Below are 20,973 nucleotides of genomic sequence, written 5' to 3'. Positions count from 1 at the left end.
TTACATATTCATATCTTTGTTCCTCTGCCGAGAGGAGGGTGAGCTCTTTTGGAGAGTCTAATGTGTACATATATTGATTTATGTGAATTGCACGACGTCGGGTATAGTGGAACCCACAATTACATAGCTCCTAACGTGGAGGGCATGACGAAGGATAACATCACACCAACATTTAAGACTAGTGACATCACCCTAGACCCTGGGTATATTGAATGGAGCGCATAGTAGAACTCATGGGATTTAATTGCCTGGGTGACCTAGCACATGGGGCCTATTTGGTGGGGTCAAACACGACATAGCATGAATTTTTTTGCTTAAAAGTCAAGAGGGAGGCTAATCTTGTCACAAGTTGTATGTTTCCATGTAACCCTGACAAGGTCATGCCTAGTGGCTTCTCCCGAGCTTTTATTCTTGAGAAGAGGTGGCTAGGGAGGGGCCCACACTTGCTTAACCTGCCTATGTCTATGTATGAGTGTTCATTTGTTTATAAGGGTATGTCATATGAGTGAATCAATAGTGGATACATGTGACCCAGGATAAGAACATGTCAACAACTTCCATGTGGCCTATGATGTGGACAATCACGTAGGAACTGCATGGCAGGCCTGATGACGTGGTGCAATTTGATTGACCAAGACTTTAATCAACCACATCTTTTGATGGAGTCAAATTGGAGAAAAAAATTTATTGTTGCAAAGGTCTTGATGAGATGAAAAAACCAATGTTATCCAATTTAAGTTATGATATGCTTGAAAAATATCGAAAAATTTAGACCCCATTTCCATAATGGGACATTTGAGGTCAGGTCAACGTTGTAAAATGTTGTTAAATATTTCCTAGGGGTTAAGTGTATTGAATGATGTATTATTTCTAAAGTTTGAGTTAGAGAAGGGGGTTACTATAGACATCTTTGGTGATCAAGCCTCTTTTTATTATTTAATAAGGTATTAATCATGTAATAGTCCTTTAGTGATGCATCCTAGATTCAATCCTAGGCTGAGCTTTTATCCTATCAATATGTTGTTATCATGGTGGGTTTATCATTAGGGAAGATAACTTAGTTTCAAAATACAACAATTATTGGAGAACACCTCCCTTATTAGCACCCTTCTTTAGGGCACCCTTCTCTTCTGCAAATGGTTTGGGAAGTTAGTTGACCATTTTGGCACTTCTTCCAAGGGCACAATCCATATAGGATATTTCATATTTGATGAATGGTTGAGGTAATTACATGACACAATATTCTTGCGCACACCCCTCCTAAACACCCTCTCTTCATTATTGCATGGATATTTCAGCTACACTTAGCATTATTTGACCTCGATTGGCGAGCACACTCATGTCTTTGACTTAGCACATAAAATATATTATCTGGAGGTTATTATGGAGTTTACATGTGGCATGTTAAGAGGACATATGTCTCCTTACAAATAGGGTTTTTTAAACTTCTTGATTACTATAAGTTGTTCTCCATTCATCCTCTCACTATTGGGCAATGGTGGGGAACACTTCTTTGGGAGCGCACATTCAATTCCAACAATTCAAAATGAGTAGGGGCACACCTATTATTGGCAGTTACTACACATAAAGTTATCGATGTGATTCATCTTTCAACTGTGTTAAGATTGAGAATAATGTCGACTTGTTGTGATACCTTTTTATAAAGCAAGAATTTACATGATTGTTGTTGGAAATCATTCTTATCCTACTTTTCAAATTACAAATTCATATAGATGAAACCTAATCATTTCATTATTTTGATATTCTATGCATTTTTTTCTCTTTTCTCACATAATGCATTTCTCAAATAAATGCATCAAACACTTATTAGTCCAAGGATGATGCCCACAGTAAATTAAATTCTTCTTGACTCAAGGTTAAATCAATGTCTCAACAATAAACTCACACAAACACATCACAAAGTAAAGAAGAGAGAACTCTCAACCACTCAATCTACACCCTATGACCACCAAACATGATGTTTAATTTGGATTATCAACTTAAATTTATACCTGTACACTAAAGTTCAATCAACTATTAAGAAAGCATGTATCATGTGTTAAAATTTAACACCCTTACTCTTCCTTTCCTTATTGAACATCCTTACTCTTCCTTTCCTTTTAGTTCTAGATAGTATTAGCAAACTTCTAAAAAAAAGAAGGGGCTTTATGGAATATTAAAGGGATTAAGAATAACAACAATTTTATTATCTCACATATTTTAATTGTTGATCATATTCTAACTATTGATATTAATTTTATTAAAAACGCTGAAGCTATTAACTCTTTTTTGAGATTGTTATGTTTGGCACTAAGAACATTGCCAAGTGTATCACTTGTTTCCATTTAATCCCTCCCTCAAGGAGGCAAGCTATTAACCAATTTTAGCTTTAAAAGCTCACAACTTTGATGAAGGCTTCAAATAATATAGTTTTTCAGTTAAAGTAAATGATTATTTGTGAAGGAAATATATTTGGGTAAGGAACGAATCAAGAAAAAGATATCTTTAAGGTGTTATTAAGTACCCCAGAGATGTCCCTGGCTAAGAATGAGAGAGACGAGAGAGAATGGGTAAAATGAGAGAAATGTTGTAATGTTATATTATATTACGTAAACATTTTTTATTTTCCTTTTTTTTTAAAAGATAAATATATTTTATGCTCATCATGGGTTCTAGATGAGTCTTCATTCTCAGAAAAGTGTGTGCAAAAGGTTGATTTGTCAAAGGAGATTCAAGAGTTGACTACACAGAACTTCTAATTCATCATTTTGTCTTGCAAGCTTTGCTTCGAGGACTAGTTTTCCTCTTACACTTTTTTTGTCAAGGAGATTCAAGAGTTGACTACATAGAACTTCTAATTCACATTTTATCTAGCAAGTTTTGCTTCAAGGACTAGTTTTCCTCTTACACCTTTTTTTGCCAATCAGAAAAGACTCTTTCTAGTAATAGTAAAAAAAGTGATTACAAACATAGAACTTGTATTTGGACTAAAAACAAAGTATGTTAATCAGTATTTCCTCTTGCACTTGGACAGTGGACATCATATAATCTTTTGTCTTCAAATTGAGAATCAATAAATCAACTTTCATAGAATCAATCTTCAGTTCAACTGTGCAACAATATCCAAGTTGACAAAGTGATATTCCAGTTTTGGAATCGGGATGAATTTAGCAAGAGCTTTGCCTCCCACCACACACAAAGGACCCTCCCGCTTCAATTCAGAAATTTTGATTATCGTTCCACCTGCAATCGCCAGGATGAAAATGGGTTTTTCAGCCCAAGACTGTACCCAAGTAGGTAGGCATAAAGACTGCAAGACATGCCTAAATCCACAGCCAATGTTGTGCATGCTTGAAAATGATGAGTTACTGTGTCTGCATAGGGGAGGGGCCATCTTGAAATGACGCAGCCTGACGAACCACCTGTAGGGAGATTTAATGACATCAACTTGTTCATAATTCGTATGCCATGGACATCCATCATGCTTTCAAAAAGAAATTGAGTATTAGGGGGTTTACGCAGTGCATTATATTAGATGTCATTTTGGGATTCAACTGCATTAAGTAAGTCATTAACATATGACCATTTCCATGAGAGGTAGTCGTAACTGACTAATTTCTCTTGATTTTTGAATAGTTCACTTAGCACTCGTTGCATCGGGTGATGCTCACAGGGGTGAAGAAGTGGGATTGAAACTAGTGAAAACAATCACATAGCATCAATCATCACTTCCAGATGATTTTTGAATAGTTCACTTAGCACTCATTACATCGGGTGATGCTCACAGGAGTGAAGAAGTGGGATTGAAACTAGTGAAAAGAATCACATAGTGTCAATCATCACTTCCGGGGCTTTCACCCGGTAACCAGGACTTCCTGGGAGGTCACCCATCCCAAATCGCCTCTGGCTCAAGCGCGCTTAACTGTGGAGTTTTCCCCACAATCAAGCCCACTTAGCTTGCTACCCCATTTGCAAAACTTTAGCAAGTATTGTGCCTCATGAACCATTCAAGTAGAGATCCCTTCACGCTTTTTGAATTTAAGTATTAGGGGGTTTACGCAGTGCATTATATTAGATGTCATTTTGGGATTCAACTGTGTTAAGTAAGTCATTAACGTATGACCATTTCCATGAGAGGTAGTCGTAACTGACTAATTTCTCATGATTTTTGAATAGTTCACTTAGCACTCATTGCATCGAGTGATGCTCACAGGGGTGAAGAAGTGGGATTGAAACTAGTGAAAAGAATCGCATAGCATCAATCATCACTTCCGGGGCTTTCACCTGGTAACCAGGCTTTCCCGGGAGGTCACCCATCCCAGATCGCCTTTGGCTCAAGCGTGCTTAAACGGTGGAATTACAATTTAATAAGGTGTGATTAGCGTTAGCGTAATGGTGAAGGTAATAATGCAATGCCATAATCAGGTGCAGTCTCCCTGCCACTTGTGGTGATTGATTCCCCATAATTAAGATTGGCACTAGAATGTTTTGCCTCTAAAGTGGAGAAATTTTGTGGGTGTGGATCTTAGTATGCTTTATAGCCATATGATTGAGTTTGAGGTTATGGTAAATTAAACCAACCTTGGGTGCTATTGGTTTCTAATTGCTTAACTTTGAGATGAGAAGTTTGATTAGCACACTTATTAACCTCACTATGTTGTTTCTTTAAAATATAGAAGAAACGCTTTAAAGGATAATTCTTCAAGCAACATTTTAATTTTAATTTTTTATTTTTTTTATTATTAAATTTGGTAAATGATTCTCTTTTAGCTAGGTGTTTTTGTGGAGATGTTGAATAACGAGAAGTGAGTCTCCAAAGATGGTTACATTAGATACTCAAAGGATTCTTGGGAGCAACATGCCATGCAATTCAACCTGATTTTTGATAATAGAGCCCAATCCCTAAGCATACCTTCTATTCAAATTTTCATCAGGGTTGGTCATTGAACTCAATCCCCAAGCATACCTTGTATTTAATTTTCCTTCAGGGTTGTACAAAAACTTTCCCCTTCCTACCACCCTTATGTTATCTAAACAATTGATTTGGTTAAATTACATTTTAAAAAAATGAAATAAAATTAATAATTAAAATAAAATTGTCATAAAATAGTACATATACCATTGGAAATTTTGGGTTGCAAATTTGACAACCTAAGTTTTTCCAATGGTATTATTCTCTATTGTAGTCCAATGGTATTCTTCTCTAATGTAGTCTATTTAAAGGTAATTTTTGCAACTAAAGCTTAAAAACTAAAAATCATAATTATGTGTATAGTATTGCACCTCCACCACAAACCTTGGGCAATTTTCATATCTAACAAAGAGAACCACTTAGTACATATATAACCCAAAGACTTGTAGCTATGAGGATGCATGTCTTCCACGTAAAATTTGGGAAGCACAATATTTGCCCATTATTTTCCTTATGAGTCCATTGAGTCCTTTTTTGTTTAAATTTGAACTTCATGGTTTGGGATTTCTATATTTCTCCTGATTTTACCTTGTAGATATCCCATGATTTTTTATTCTACAAAACCTAGTTATATGACTGAATTGTGATTTTACTAAACACTTATGTATGTTGGGCTCCACTAATGGCTCGTATCTACAAAACCTAATTATGAATAAATTGTGGGTTTTGTAAGTGTTTTAAGAACATTGGGATGCTAATAACTCATATATTAAATTGCCCTTTCTTTTTATGATAAATTTGGGTTTTGTGGTAAAAATTATCCATTATTTTCCTTGAGCCTTTTCCAACTTCCAATTCTAGTTCTTTTATGAGATAATTTGATTTTTTGGGATTTCTATTTTTCTCCAAATTTTACCATGTAGACATCTTATATTGTGGGGCTTCACTCAAAGCCTAAAATAATGATGACTACAAACTTAATACTCATAGATATTTTAATAAAGAATGTCATAAAGGGAATACACATATTATAGCTCATTTACAATCATCCCTAAATTTATTATGAATAAGTTCACCTAAATTTCCAATAGATTTCTATGGTCTAGAAGGAAAAAGCTAGCATCCCACTAAGTGGACATCCATTTACCAACCCAATATTATGGGGATTAGGCACTAAAGGACTCTTCCTTATTCATTCAAGCATTAGTCACAAAATCTATTTGACATTTGTTTTCTTCTTTAAGGCTCTAGCATAAGATCATAAAAATGTCTCCTCTTTCACTCCCTATTCAAGCATCACTATTCTAAAGAGTTATAATTACTATTATCCCCTCCTAAGAAGATAACTAAGTAATTTTAGTAGAACTGGGGAATCTACTATATTAAAGGTGACTCCTATAGTAGTGTAGATTATAAATTCCAAGCCAATGATGAATTTCTTTAGAGTTGGAACCAATGGGCATATATACAATGACAAATCCTTCAATGAAGTTACCAACTAATCCACCCACATTTAGGTTGAAGCAAGAAGTAGCATTGAAGTGGAGATTCCTAATCATCTCAAGATTTCATAAGACTTTTAAGAATCGACTAATTAGATAAAGCACCAAATTAAGATGAGAGTTAAAAAATTATCAGTTTGGTCATAGTAGATTAATCATACACATTTTACAACAACAACAACAAAAACCCTTATTGGTCCTCCATGTATGTCACGACTCCACGGTAAATTTACCAAATAAAAAAATAAATTAATTGCAAATCTATTACTTTATGACCCTTCATATATATATGTTTATATTCGAACATATCACTACTATACATACATATATAAATGGCTCTTGAATCCCGAACGTGCTACAATGATTATACACATATATATTCAACCTATTACATAAGGTTTCCCTTTGATTTATTGTTATACGATTCATTGGTGATCTGTTAAGGTCAAAGGTTGTTATATCCATTGGCTTGCCTTTTTCCGATCAGCTCCGGTGCCAGGTGTGAACGAAAATTTAAATGTCTCCACCTACCTTGGCCAGGTGGCTAGCACCGTGCAAAGGCCATGTGAAGTCTCGGATGGAACGCTGGGGTTTGCGCGCCATTCCTCCGCTCAGATGGAAAGTGAGGATTACCTGATTAGATCTAAGGGTTCACAATCGTTCCAGGGTTTAGCATGTTTATATATACCACAAACCGCATGTTTCGGGTTCATTTGCACCTGTTGGATTGGCCGAATGCTTGTTCAGCTCAGCGGCTCCTTAACTGCACCTTATACCAGGTCCTGCTCAGCGATCTCAGGTAAACTGACCGCCGATTCTAAGTTTTCCGATACAGCTATTAAACATTTATATACTCAGTATCTTGATACTACAGGATTCATCAATTTCGTTTAATACGCTCATGGATAACTTCAAGTGTTCGTTATGTGCAGGTGATTGCCCTCGGTCCTTCTACCACCCAAGGATAGATCATGCAACTGAAGATTTCTCAGGAATTTATCCTCCATGAGCTGATGCAAAGCCTCGGTTTATTCCGATGATTGAGGGTTTTCACTTGAGGGTTTACTTGTATCGTTTTCCTTAGCTTGAGGGTTCCTCATGGCAACTCTTATTTGTTGTCTCAGGTTCCTCTATACGGCCAAACCCTGATTAAGATTTGCGGTCGGCCTTCCATGCCGGAACCCGCATCTTATCTGGTTATACAGGCTTATGATGTATGCATTTTGGGTACTATGTGCATATTGCTTTAAGAGTTTCACGGCCTTCATTGCCGGTACCAAATAGACTCGATTCAAGTCGAAAGTTTATTTATTTCAGTTCTCTTACTATCTAGGGTATAAATTATGATTTCTCAAAGTGTATTTTGTACCCATGAAGAGGCCCGGATCTTTCCTCGGCTCTCTGGACATTTTATGGACAGGTTGTATCTATATCCTTTGGGGTTTCATTTATCACAATGTTAAAATGTGTTTTTTTCCTTCCTCCTCCTGAATACGATGAATATGTTTTACATTTGGTTTATTTCTCAGCAACAACTTGTTTGTCTATATGCATATGGACTTGCCTTTCAGAATGCATGGAACTCGTTACATTTAAAGTTATTGTTATTTCTCTGTTTGACGGAGTCGGGTCATATCCCTTTCGAGGGTTTGTTCATAATAACCCCATAATCACTTGTCAATTCGTGGCTGTTTACGGTGGTTAAGTGGCCGCTTACCACAGCGGTTCTGCGACATCAGGTCATCTTTACTTTGTTGATAATGTTGTTCGTTTGTATTCTGCGATGATACGATCATCGTCTTTACTTGTTTTTCAAATATAATGAAACTAAACCCTAGGTACAGGGTCCGACGAACTTTCTTTGGAACGGCCTCACCACATACGGTAACCAGCACTTAATGTTCCAATATACTTCTCGGTTTTTACAGAGATACGACTATTCTATGTGTTGATCTGTTGTCTTACAAAAATCTTTCTACTGTTATGGTTTGCTAACGAATCTTTTCGCTGTTAAATATTTCATGCACTTTGCCCACTGTTATGGTATTGAGGAACCTTCATGAGGTTTTATACAGATATGTTTTCGGCTTTATACAGTTTAACGAGCATTGTTTCCTATGAAACTAGCATGCATCACTTTCTTTACCGTTAACATGCATCGATTCTTACAGTTAATCATGCATCGATTCTTACAGTTAGCATGCATCGATTCTTACAGTTTACATGCACTTATACAGTAGTTACAGTTAACCTGCGTTGATTTCTCACAGTTAACATGCAAGTATATAGCAGTTAGTCTCTGTTTTGTTTTGACTTGAACAGCCAGTACTAAATGCTCATAGAAACTGTTTATAATATTTCATGTATACTTTTCCATCTAGATAGCGTCAGAAACTTGAACTCAACTATACTTTCCTCCTATACACCCAGTATACGAAATACAGAATTCTGAGTCTGGTGAATAACTCATACCTGGTCTACCAGTCACAAGAGTTAACGCTCCAGAAGTTCACCTGCATTTTACATGCTTGCTCTTATCCACCCAACCTTGAGATCCATCGATACGTTGGATTATCCCCCCGAGCTGTCTTGTAGGCCTGCAGCCCTCAACAAGACTCATGCATTGTTGTGCTAGGGTTATCTGGTCCTTACCAGACTTAACCCTCCTCCTTTCTTTCTTTCTTTCTCCCTGTCTGTCACCACAGCCCAGGGTTTTTCCCTCCCAGGACTTTTCCTGGCTGAAGGGTTAGTTTCTTTTTCAGTTTTATAACTGTTTCTTTTTCTTTAGAAATCCTCCCTCAGGAGGCTGCCAGCATTTTTCCAAAAATATCTTCCATAAATAAAATAATATCATTTAACAACAGTAATTAACAGTTCACATTAGTTTCTTACCATAGTAACTTTTCATAATTACATGTTTTACGGGGTCATCACATCTCCCCCCCCTGGGATTGGACATCGTCCCGATGTCTATTCCCTTTAAATAAGTCTGGGTAAACTTTCCTCATAAGCTCCTCGTCTTCCCAAGTAGCCTCCTCAGGCCCATAGTGCTGCCACAACACTTTAATTTGGGTAATAACCCGTTTCCGCAACCGCACTTCTCTCCAGTCGAGAATGCTCTGTGGTTCGACCAGAACCTCACCTTCCGGTTCGACCTGCAGACAATCAATATCTTCAGTCAGTCTCCATTAAGTATATCCATATGTTCAAACAACGGGATTAATTCTTACCCGAACATCTTGCCATTTGATCACATGTTTAGTATCGTATACATATTTCTTTAGAACTGAAACGTGGAAAACGTTGTGAATTCTAATATGGCTTGGCAAGGCGAGTTGGTAAGCCACCGACCCCACTCTAGCCAAGATTTGAAAAGGTCCAAAGTACCGAGGAGCCAGCTTGGCACATCCGCTCCATTGTAGTGTGCTTCTTCTGGCTTGGATCCTCACAAACACATGGTCACCAACCTGATATTCTTTAAACCTTCTTCTCCTGTCCGCAAAACTTTTATGCCTGTCTTGTGCAGCCTTCAAATTAGCACGCACCCTTTTCACCATGTCTTCCATTTCTTTAAGCATTTCCGGACCCAAACTCAGCTTGTCCTCGGGTCCACCCCAACTTGAGGGTGTGCGGCATTTTCGCCCATACAGAACCTCAAAGGGGCTTAACTGTGTCGAGGTATGATATCCATTGTTATATGCGAATTCAACCAGGTGTAAATATTCTTCCCATTGGTTTGGTTTCAGCATCACATATGCCCTCAACATATCTTCCAACACTTGATTTACTCGCTCGGTTTGACCATCGGTCTGCGGGTGATAGGCTGTGCTAAAGTTCAGCTGTGTTCCTAACTCCGCGAACAACGTCCTCCAAAAGGTGGATGTGAACTTTACATCCCGGTCTGAAATGATTACCTTCGGTAGTCCATGCAGTCTGAACACATTCTGCATAAAAAGGTGAGCAATTTGCACAGCTTTATAAGTGGACTGCACGGGTATGAAGTGTGCCGCTTTACCCAACTTATCAACCACCACCATGATGGAATCATTGTTTTTCTTCGTTCTAGGCAAACCGGTTATAAAATCCATGGAAATGGTTTCCCATTTCCACTCCGGAATAGGCAAAGGTTGTAATAGCCCGGTCGGATGTTGATGTTCTGCCTTAATCTGCTGGCACTCTAAACACCTTGCCAAATACTCAACCACTTGCTTCTTCATTCTGGGCCAGAAATATTCCTTCCTAAGTGCAGTGACCATCTTTTGGTATCCTGGATGGCCAATGTAGTGGCTGGTATGGAACTCGTCCAAAATCAGATTCTTAAGATCATTCGAATCAGGTACATATAATTTCCTATTAAAATACAACATGCCAGCACTGTCTAGTGTATAACCTTGCTGTAATTTTTCATTAACTGATTGTTGTACCTGCTGTTTTAATTGTTGGTATTCAGCATCCTAATTTGCTGCTGATTTAATCAGCTCAAACAGAGATTTTCTCCACTTACTGACTGAAAGTTCACACAAACACTGCACCTTTTGACTCAATGCATCAGCCACCCGGTTCTCCTTGCCTTTTAAGTGCTTAATCTTAAAATCGAATCCACTTAGGAAATCTGCCCAACGACCTTGTCTTGCATTCAAGGTAGGTTGACTGAAATAATTGGTCAAGCTGTGGTGATCTGTTAACAACAGAAATTTCCTCCCCAAGAGGTAATGTCGCCACATTTTCAGTGCATGAATAACAACTGTTAAATCTAGATCGTAAGCAGAGTACTTCTGCTCATGATCTTTTAATTTTCTTGATTCATATGCAATTACTTTCCCTTCGTGCATTAATACTCCTCCCACACCCTCTTTACTTGCATCAGTACACACAACGTAATCCTTGTTAGGATCAGCTATACTCAGGATGGGTGCAGTGGTGAGTAGATGCTTCAACCGATCAAAACTCTGCTGACATTTCGCTGTCCACTTAAACACCTTCCCCTTTTTCTGCAAAGAAGTGATAGGGTAGGCTATCCTTGAGAAACCTTCCACAAATCTTCTGTAATAGCCAGCTAGTCCCATAAAGGATCTGATATCAGGTACATCCTTAGGTATGGGCCATTCCATAATAGTCTTTATTTTCTCAGGATCTACTGCAATTCCTTCTTTAGTAATCACATGGCCCAAATATTGGATTTCCTCCTTGAAAAAGTCACACTTACTAAACTTAGCATATAGCTGATGTTCTCGAAGAGTTTGCAACACCATCCTCAGGTGCTCTTCGTGTTCCTCATGAGAACGGGAATATATCAAAATATCATCGATAAATATCAGCACGAATTTGTCCAAAAACCTATGAAACACGCTGTTCATCAAACACATAAAGGTGGCGGGTGCATTGGTCAAGCCAAAGGGCAGCACCACAAACTCCTAATGCCCGTAGCGTGTTCTGAAAGCGGTTTTGGCAATGTCCTCTTCTTTAATTCTGATCTGATGATAACCAGATCGCAAATCGATCTTGGAGAACACCTTTGCTCCCTTCACTTGATCAAAGAGTTCGTCAATCCGAGGCAAGGGGTATTTGTTCTTGATCGTGAGCTTGTTCAGCTGACGATAGTCTATACACATACGGAGAGTTCCATCTTTCTTTTTGACAAATAATACTGGATCTCCCCATGGTGACACGCTGGGGCGGATATAATTCTTATCCAGCAACTCTTGTAGTTGCATTTTTAATTCTGTCAACTCGGGTATGCTCATCCGGTATGGTGCCCGTGACACCAGGGCTGCCCCTGGTGTTAACTCTATAGTAAAATCTATATCCCTTTTTGGAGGCAGTCCTGGTACCTCTTCAGGAAAAACATCCACAAATTCCTGTACTACCGGAATATTGTCTAGTGCATATGTTTTGTCTTTCTGGTTTGCATAACCAACTTGAATAGCATAAATCTGACACTTCTTCCTGAGACATTTAGCTAGCTGGGAAGTAGTGATAGGCCGGATCTGTACAGGGTGTTTAATTCCCTGCAATTCTTGCTGCTGTCCCAAGCCATCCCTGTAATAAATGGTTTTGGTCTTGCAGTTTACCAACGACCAATGTTTTTCCAGCCAATCCATACCAATCAAGATGTCGTAGGACCCCAATGGGAGTACATTCAGGTATGCTGTAATTGGTTGTCCAGCTACGCTGAAAGAGCAGTTACCAATTTTGGCTAAGACTCGTCTCTTAGCTCCCGTGGCTAGCTGTACCAACCATGGGCTCCTGAACTTTTCAGAAGGTAACTTACACTGTTCTACTATTTTTGGACTAACATAACTCAAAGTAGCTCCAGGGTCAATAAGAACAACTATAGAAAGGTTTGAAATTTTACCTTCAAACTCCACCATGGTCCGTTGGTATTCCGCTTGACGGTCATCCAAGGCTGCGTTAATTCTTGGTACGCTGCGCGTCACTTCCCCAATAGTCGATGCTTCCTGGATCTGAGATATTTGGTCCACTCCTTTACGCTGAGGGCAGTTCTTAACATAATGCGGTCCTCCACAACCCCAACATTGAACTGGGGGTCAGGTAATTCCTTCAAGGTCGGACCTGGCAGGTGGTTCACTGATTCTGCTCTCACTTGGTTTAGTCCGAAAGGTACTCTTTGCTACATTTCTGCTAATCTGTCCCTTACCAGCACCCTTGCTGCCATTACCACGACTTCCTTTATTATTACCAGCAATTCTGTTGCTCTTTCTTTCGTTCCACCTTTTATTTGAAATGTCTCCTTTCTGTTTGTTTTGCTGGTAACAGATTCTTGCCTTACGAATCGCCTCATCCATTGTCCTGGGATTATCAAACTCAATGCGTTCCCTTATATAGGCAGGCAGGCTGCTCACAAATCTCTGCACCTTGGCCTTTTCCTCCTTAATATATGGCACATAACGAAGCAGGGAAGTGAACCAATTAATGAACTCGTCCATAGACTGCTATCCTAGCTGTAAATCATGGAATTCCCGTGCTTTCTCATCATAGAATCGCTCGGTTAGATACCTCTCCTTGAAGTATTTTTGAAATTTTTCCCACATGATACTCTGCTCATTCACTCCTTTCACAATCTTGGTTTCTTCCCACCACAGAGTTGCCTTGCCTTGTAGTTGAAAGATGGCCAGCCGTGCCTTCAAATTCTGATCATACTCGTACAACTGGAAATACTTGTTCATGTTAATTAACCATGCTTCTGCTGCTTCTTCCTGTTCCCCATCGAAATGTGGAGGTTTGATTTTCCGGAATTCCCCCTGCAATTCCATTTTCTGACGTTTTGAGGTTTGTTGTTCCTATACATTTTCAGAATGGTCCTCCTTTTCCTCTGAAATTTCAGGTGCAGTTGGGTAATTCTGCTCTTTCGTTGCCCTTTGATTTTCTGCACTGGGGTTGGTTAATGGTGGGTTTTGTCTGTCCGACAAACTCTTCAGTATTCTTTCATGTTCCACTGTCAATCGCGCGTTGTCTTCTCGCAGACGTGCCATCTCCTTCTTCAGTTCTTGAACAGTTTCTAGTATCGCCAGATTGGTACTGCGTGTCTCTGCACCAAGTTGTATCCATAGTTCAGGATTTTCCCGAGGAATGTTGTCAGCTCCCTGCATTTCCTCCATCTTTATTGTTGCCTGTTATCAGATTGTTGTTTCTCTGTTTATCTCCTAAGTAATAAACAGAAAACAGTTAGCTGGATTAATTCTTCCTCATATATGTACTATATGATAATCTTCCATGCAGCTGGATCTTACTGCTCCAGAGGCCACAATTCTGAAACCTCTGCTCTGATACCACATTGTCACGACTCCACGGTAAATATACCAAATAAAAAAAAAAATTAATTGCAAATCTATTACTTTATGACCCTTCATATATATATAAATATATATATATATATATATATATATATATATATATATATATAGATATATATTTATATTCAAACATATCACTACTATACATACATATATAAATGGCTCTTGAATCTCGAACGTGCTATAATGATTATACACATATATATTCAACCTATTACATAAGGTTTCCATTTGATTTATTGTTATACGATTCATTGGTGATCTGTTAAGGTCAAAGGTTATTATATCCATCGGCTTGCCTTTTTCCGATCAGCTCTGGTGCCAGGTGTGAACGGAAATTTAAATGTCTCCACCTACCTTGGCCAGGTGGCTAGCACCGTGCAAAGGCCATGTGAAGTCTCGGATGGAACGCTGGGGTTTGCGCGCCAATCCTCCGCTCAGATGGACGGTGAGGATTACCTGATTAGATCTAAGGGTTCACAATCGTTCCAGGGTTTAGCGGGTTTATATATACCACAAACCGCATGTTTCGGGTTCATTTGCACCTGTTGGATTGGCTGAATTCTTGTTCAACTCAGCGGCTCCTTAACTGCACCTTATACCAGGTCCTGCTCAGCGATCTCAGGTAAACTGACCACCGATTCTAAGTTTTCTGATATAGCTATTAAACATTTATGTACTCAGTATCTTGATACTACATGATTCATTAGTTTCATTTAATATGCTCATGGCTAACTTCAAGTGTTCGTTATGTGCAGGTGATTGCCCTCGGTCCTTCTACCACCCAAGGATAGATCATGCAACTGAAGATTTCTCAGGTATTTATCCTCCATGAGCTGATGCAAAGCCTCGGTTTATTCCGATGATTGAGGGTTTTCACTTGAGGGTTTACTTGTATCGTTTTCCTTGGCCTGAGGGTTCCTCATGGCAACTCTTATTTGTTGTCTCAGGTTCCTCTATACGGCCAAACCCTGATTAAGATTTGCGGTCGGCCTTCCATGCCAGAAATCCATATTATCTGGTTATACAGGCTTATGATGTATGCATTTTGGGTACTATGTGTATATTGCTTTAAGAGTTTCACGGCCTTCATTGCCGGTACCAAATAGACTCGATTCAAGTCGAAAGTTTATTTATTTCAGTTCTCTTACTATCTAGGGTATAAATTATGATTTCTCAAAGTGTATTTTGTACCCATGAAGAGGCCCGGATCTTTCCTCGGCTCTCTGGACATTTTATGGACAGGTTGTATCTATACCCTTCGAGGTTTCATTTATCACAATGTTAATATATGTGTTTTTTTCCTTCCTCCTCCTGAATACGATGAATATGTTTTACATTTGGTTTATTTCTCAGCAACAACTTGTTTGTCTATATGCATATGGACTTGCCTTTCAGAATGCATGCAACTCGTTACATTTAAATTTATTGTTATTTCTCTGTTTGACGGAGTCGGGTCATATCCCTTTCGAGGGTTTGTTCATAATAACCCCATAATCACTTGTCAATTCGTGGTTGTTTACGGCGGTTAAGTGGCCGCTTACCACAGCGGTTCTGCGACATCAGGTCATCTTTACTTTGTTGATAATGCTGTTTGTTTGTATTCTGCGATGATACGATCATCGTCTTTACTTGTTTTTCAAATATAATGAAACCAAACCCTAGGTACAGGGTCCGACGAACTTTCTTTGGAACGGCCTCACCACATACGGTAACCAGCACTTAATGTTCCAATATACTTCTCGGCTGTTACAGAGATACGACTATTCTATGTGTCGATCTATTGTCTTACAAAAATCTTTCTACTGTTATGGTTTGCTAACGAATCTTTTCGTTGTTAAATATTTCATGCACTCTGCCCACTGTTATGGTATTGAGGAACCTTCATGAGGTTTTATACAGATATGTTTTCGGCTTTATACAGTTTAACGAGCATTGTTTCCTATGCAACTAGCATGCATCACTTTCTTTATCGTTAACATGCATCGATTCTTACAGTTAATCATGCATCGATTCTTACAGTTATTCATGCATCGATTCTTACAGTTCACATGCACTTATACAGTAGTTACAGTTAACCTGCGTTGATTTCTCACAGTTAACATGCAAGTATATAGCAGTTAGTCTCTGTTTTGTTTTGACTTGAAAAGCCAGTACTAAATGCTCATAGAAACTGTTTATAATATTTCATGTATACTTTTCCATCTAGATAGCGACAGAAACTTGAACTCAACTATACTTTCTTCCTATACACCCAGTATACGAAATACATAATTCTGAGTCTAGTGAATAACTCATACCTAGTCTACCAGTCACAAGAGTTAACGCTCAAGAAGTTCACCTGCATTTTACATGCTTGCTCTTATCCACCCAACCTTGAGATCAATCGATACGTTGGATTCTCCCCCCGAGCTGTCTTGTAGGCCTGCAGCCCTCAACAAGACTCATGCACTGTTGTGCTAGGGTTATCTGGTCCTTACCAGACTTAACCCTCCTCCTTTCTTTCTTTCTTTCTCCCTGTCTGTCACCACAGCCCAGGGTTTTTCCCTCCCAGGACTTTTCCTGGCTGAAGGGTTAGTTTATTTTTCAGTTTTATAACTGTTTCTTTTTCTTTAGAAATCCTCCCTCAGGAGGCTGCCAGCATTTTTCCAAAAATATCTTCCATAAATAAAATAATATCATTTAACAACAGTAATTAACAGTTCACATTAGTTTCTTACCATAGTAACTTTTCATAATTACATGTTTTACGGGGTCATCACATGTTTGGAATTTTTTCAATTTTTGGAATTTTGATGTTTGGAATTGATATATTGATGTTTGGAATTTTGATGTTTCCACCACCCTTATTCTTACTAAAACACTGAAATATTGAGTAAAATTTTGTAGCTAAAACACTTTAACAATTAAAAATCACCAGATAACTTACCAGCTAAATATCTTTCTTTGGGTTTTATTATTAGTTTGAATAAACACTGAGAAGTGCTTTATACTTCCCCACAAAGTTTTCCTTTTATTCTATAGATATATACATGCATGTCCCCCTCCCTAAGAATCTACAGCTCTGTAACGCCCAAGCAAATGCATGATCGTACGAAAAGTGCATAGCGCAATGGAGTTCAATTACTACTGAAGATAATGTGCGGAAACAAAAAATGTGATCAATTCGGTTTGAAACAAAGAAGTGCGGGTATAGTTGTGCATTACGTAGTGCATAGGAGAAAAAGCATACTCGCCAGCTTCTGGATCAACATATTAATCAAAGATCAAATATAAACCCTAAACAAATTTAGCATAGGAGAAAAAACATTGTCGCCGGGATCAACATATTAATCAAAGATCAAATATTAACCCTAAACAAATAAAGGGCTTGTTCACTTACCTTTTATTTGTTCACTTACCTCAGTTTGTTTGTTTGGCCTAGTATTGAGGTTCTTGCACTTTTCTTCTGCTTTTATTTACCAGTTTCCACTGCCAAATTCGAATTCAGAAATTAAGATTGCGTCCACTGTCAAACTCGAAGTCAGACAATTAAGACGGAGTGATTGAGAGATTAATGGTATGATTTATATATTTATACATTTACTTTTCAGAGTAAAGTGTTTATCTATAATCTTATTTTCACCTATTAGATGTCACTTGGCATGAAAAAAGCCAATGAACCATTGCAATTAACTAGCTAGATTCATTTTAATTCTAGGATTACTAAGTGTGGCATTAAATCTGAATATAATCATGAAGCTTGGTAGCTATAACCCTGATTTCCCAAAATTTTGGTCGGATTTTTGCCAAAATCATACTGAAATTTTCACTATTTTCGACACAAAATTGTGGCCTCTTTCCACTATGTCATCTCTTTTTACCCTAAAAAACGTTTGCATCTAAAAAAATTGATGTCTCTCCAACTTTGGTGGATCTAGAGTTAAAATGAATTTATGTTGGTTTTATTATTAATTATATTTATTACTTTTTATTTTTATTTTTAGTTTTAGTTTTGTGTAATTTGAGGTAGTCAAATGTTTTATGAGGATGGATACATGTTAGGCAATCTTGAAAATGGTCATATACCATCTCACCAGTTGATGGGTAATTCCCGCCCCTGGTCTGTGAAAACTAGTCATTTTTACTCTAAAAGAAGTTTGCATCTAAAAAATATTGACCAAGAGGTAAAATGGATTTATGTTGGTTTTATTATTAATTATATTTACTAATTTTTATTTTTATTTTTAGTTTTATGTAATTTGACGTAGTCAAATGTTTTATGAGAATGGATATATGCTTACCCAATCCTGAAAACTGGTCATCTACCATCTCACCTATTGATGGGTGATTCCCGCTAGTCCCCATCCCTCTCTCTCTGGGTGAAAACTAGTCTTTTTTACTCTAAAAGATATTTGCATCTAAAAAAATATTGATATCTCTCCAATTTTAGTGAATCAAGAGGTAAAATAGATTTATATTGGTTTTATTATTAATTATATTTATTAATTTTTATTTTTATTTTTAGTTTTATGTAATTTGAGGTAGTCAAATGTTTTATGAGCATGGATACATACTTAACCAATTATGAAAACTGTTCATTTACCATTTCACCTATTGATAACTGATTCGTGCCCCTCTCACCCTAACCAATCCTAAAAACTGGTCATCTACCATCTCACTCATTAATGAGTGATTCCCGTCCCTCCCTTAATTGCCTCTCTATTGCGCTTGATAGTATTTGCCCCACCTCAACCCCACTCCCACCCCACCTTCATAAATCGTTTCCAAAAAAAATCATCATTTCAAATTAGAGATCTTCTTTAACTTTATTTCTTATATTATATTTCCTATTTAATTTAAATTAAATTGGTCCTCATCCTTTAAACCTCCCCCTCTTTAATCAAACGTGATTAAATTTATTTAAAATTGGTTTAGCAATATTGGTTTTCTCGTAACCATTTTTACTTCATTATTTAATTAATTCTTAATTTACTTTCTAATGTTTCAATATAACCTTATTAGAATTGGACTTAGTCATTCCTTCCATTAATTCTTAATTTATTTTTGTGACTTTGTTTAATTGTGGTGAAATAACGGTTTTAATCATTATTTATTTTTATCTGTTTTAACATTTATTACTAATTATTTTATTTTATATTTTTTAATTTTGGCCAAATTATGGTTTATTCATTAGTTGATTTTTCTAATTTAATATTTATTTCTAATAAAATTTAATTTTACCAAATTTATTCATGGCTAATCTTAAATCAAATGGATACTTGACTTCTTTCTATAAATAGTTTCTTTAGCACTAGCTTATTCTTATAGTTCTTTGTTCTGGGATCAAAAACATTATATAGTTCACTTCAACTTCTTTTTATAAATAGTCTTTTTAGCACTAGTTTATTCTTAAAGCTTTTTGGTTTGGGATCAAGAACATTACATAGTTTATTTTCTAAAATCTCCAATGATAATTATCATTATTATTATTATTTATTATTTATTTTTTAGACAATTAGCAAATTTTTATTATTTTTTAATTGAACAGGTGAATATCGATGGTTAAGAATCTTGTTATATGACAATTTTATTGTAAATATCGAGTTTTAATTTTAAAAATGGTATAAAAATAAAATAAATAAAAATATTTATAAAACATTTTGATTTTGAAATGAGTTATAGTTTTTAGGGGTGTGGTATTGATAAGCCATGGTATAGGCCCATGGCATTGTAACAAAACTTATTTAGAAATTAATAATATCCATGGTAGAAGTTAATAATATCCATCCATCCAATATTTATGGTTAAGAATCTTGTTATCTTATAAGTATTAAATATTTATGTGCCTATTAATTTAATTTAAATATAGTTATGGAATCATTATTTTAATGTGTATGATAAAATAGATCTTAATTTATCACTACTATTTATATATATGTTATATATTTTAATGTGATATGTATATTATAATTTTCTTTTATCTAAAATTTTATTAATAAAAACAAAACTGCAATATAAAATGTTTACATCTAACACCTACACATCTCCCCATTACTAGGTTGTAGAGCAGTTGCTCTATCCACCTTTGCAAAACTATATTGTGTTTATATAAAGTCCAAGCGTTGTTGCTAATTACTAATTTTGATAGTTCGTTCTATTTAACATTAATAGATGATGATGAACCACAGTTGTTGGTTCGAAACTCGTCGGCCAAAAAATTCTCTCATGTGATTTCTAGCGAAAGACTTCGATTTAATTAATAGATGAGTATAAATTTGAAAGTTATTAAAATATCTAGACATTCCATTTAACATTATGCCTGTACTTGTTAATATGTGATTTAGTGAAAGAATATAATTCTATGAAGTCATATTTTTAGCAATGGGGTTCTGCCATAAATTATGTCAGTGGAACAAAGGGTCTTTCAGTGCTAGTGTTTTGTGATGATTTCTAATGAATAAATTACAATACGAGTTGTAGAGTTGTTCAAAGAGAAGGAGGTGGATAATTGATACTAGTAGGCATTGTGGATGCTTGAACATTGGTGTTTAAATAGTTGGACTACTATTAATTATTGTTACTAAGCTTACACTAGTGTAGAAATTAATGTGAGATTCGAAAATGGTCATGAAATTTAATAATCACAAGAAGTGAAGCTACTCTACTGATATGTAGAAGTTAATTTACCATCTAGAACAAAAATCACAGACATGAAAAAGAAACATCACAAATGCATAAATATTTATCTAGAGGAAATCAACTT

The sequence above is a fragment of the Pinus tabuliformis genome, chromosome J (assembly GCF_031772625.1).
Source record: "Pinus tabuliformis cultivar Carrire ecotype Pingquan chromosome J, CPIR1, whole genome shotgun sequence".
NCBI classification, from domain to species: Eukaryota; Viridiplantae; Streptophyta; class Pinopsida; order Pinales; family Pinaceae; genus Pinus; species Pinus tabuliformis.
Note: the sequence above shows the minus strand (reverse complement) of the source record.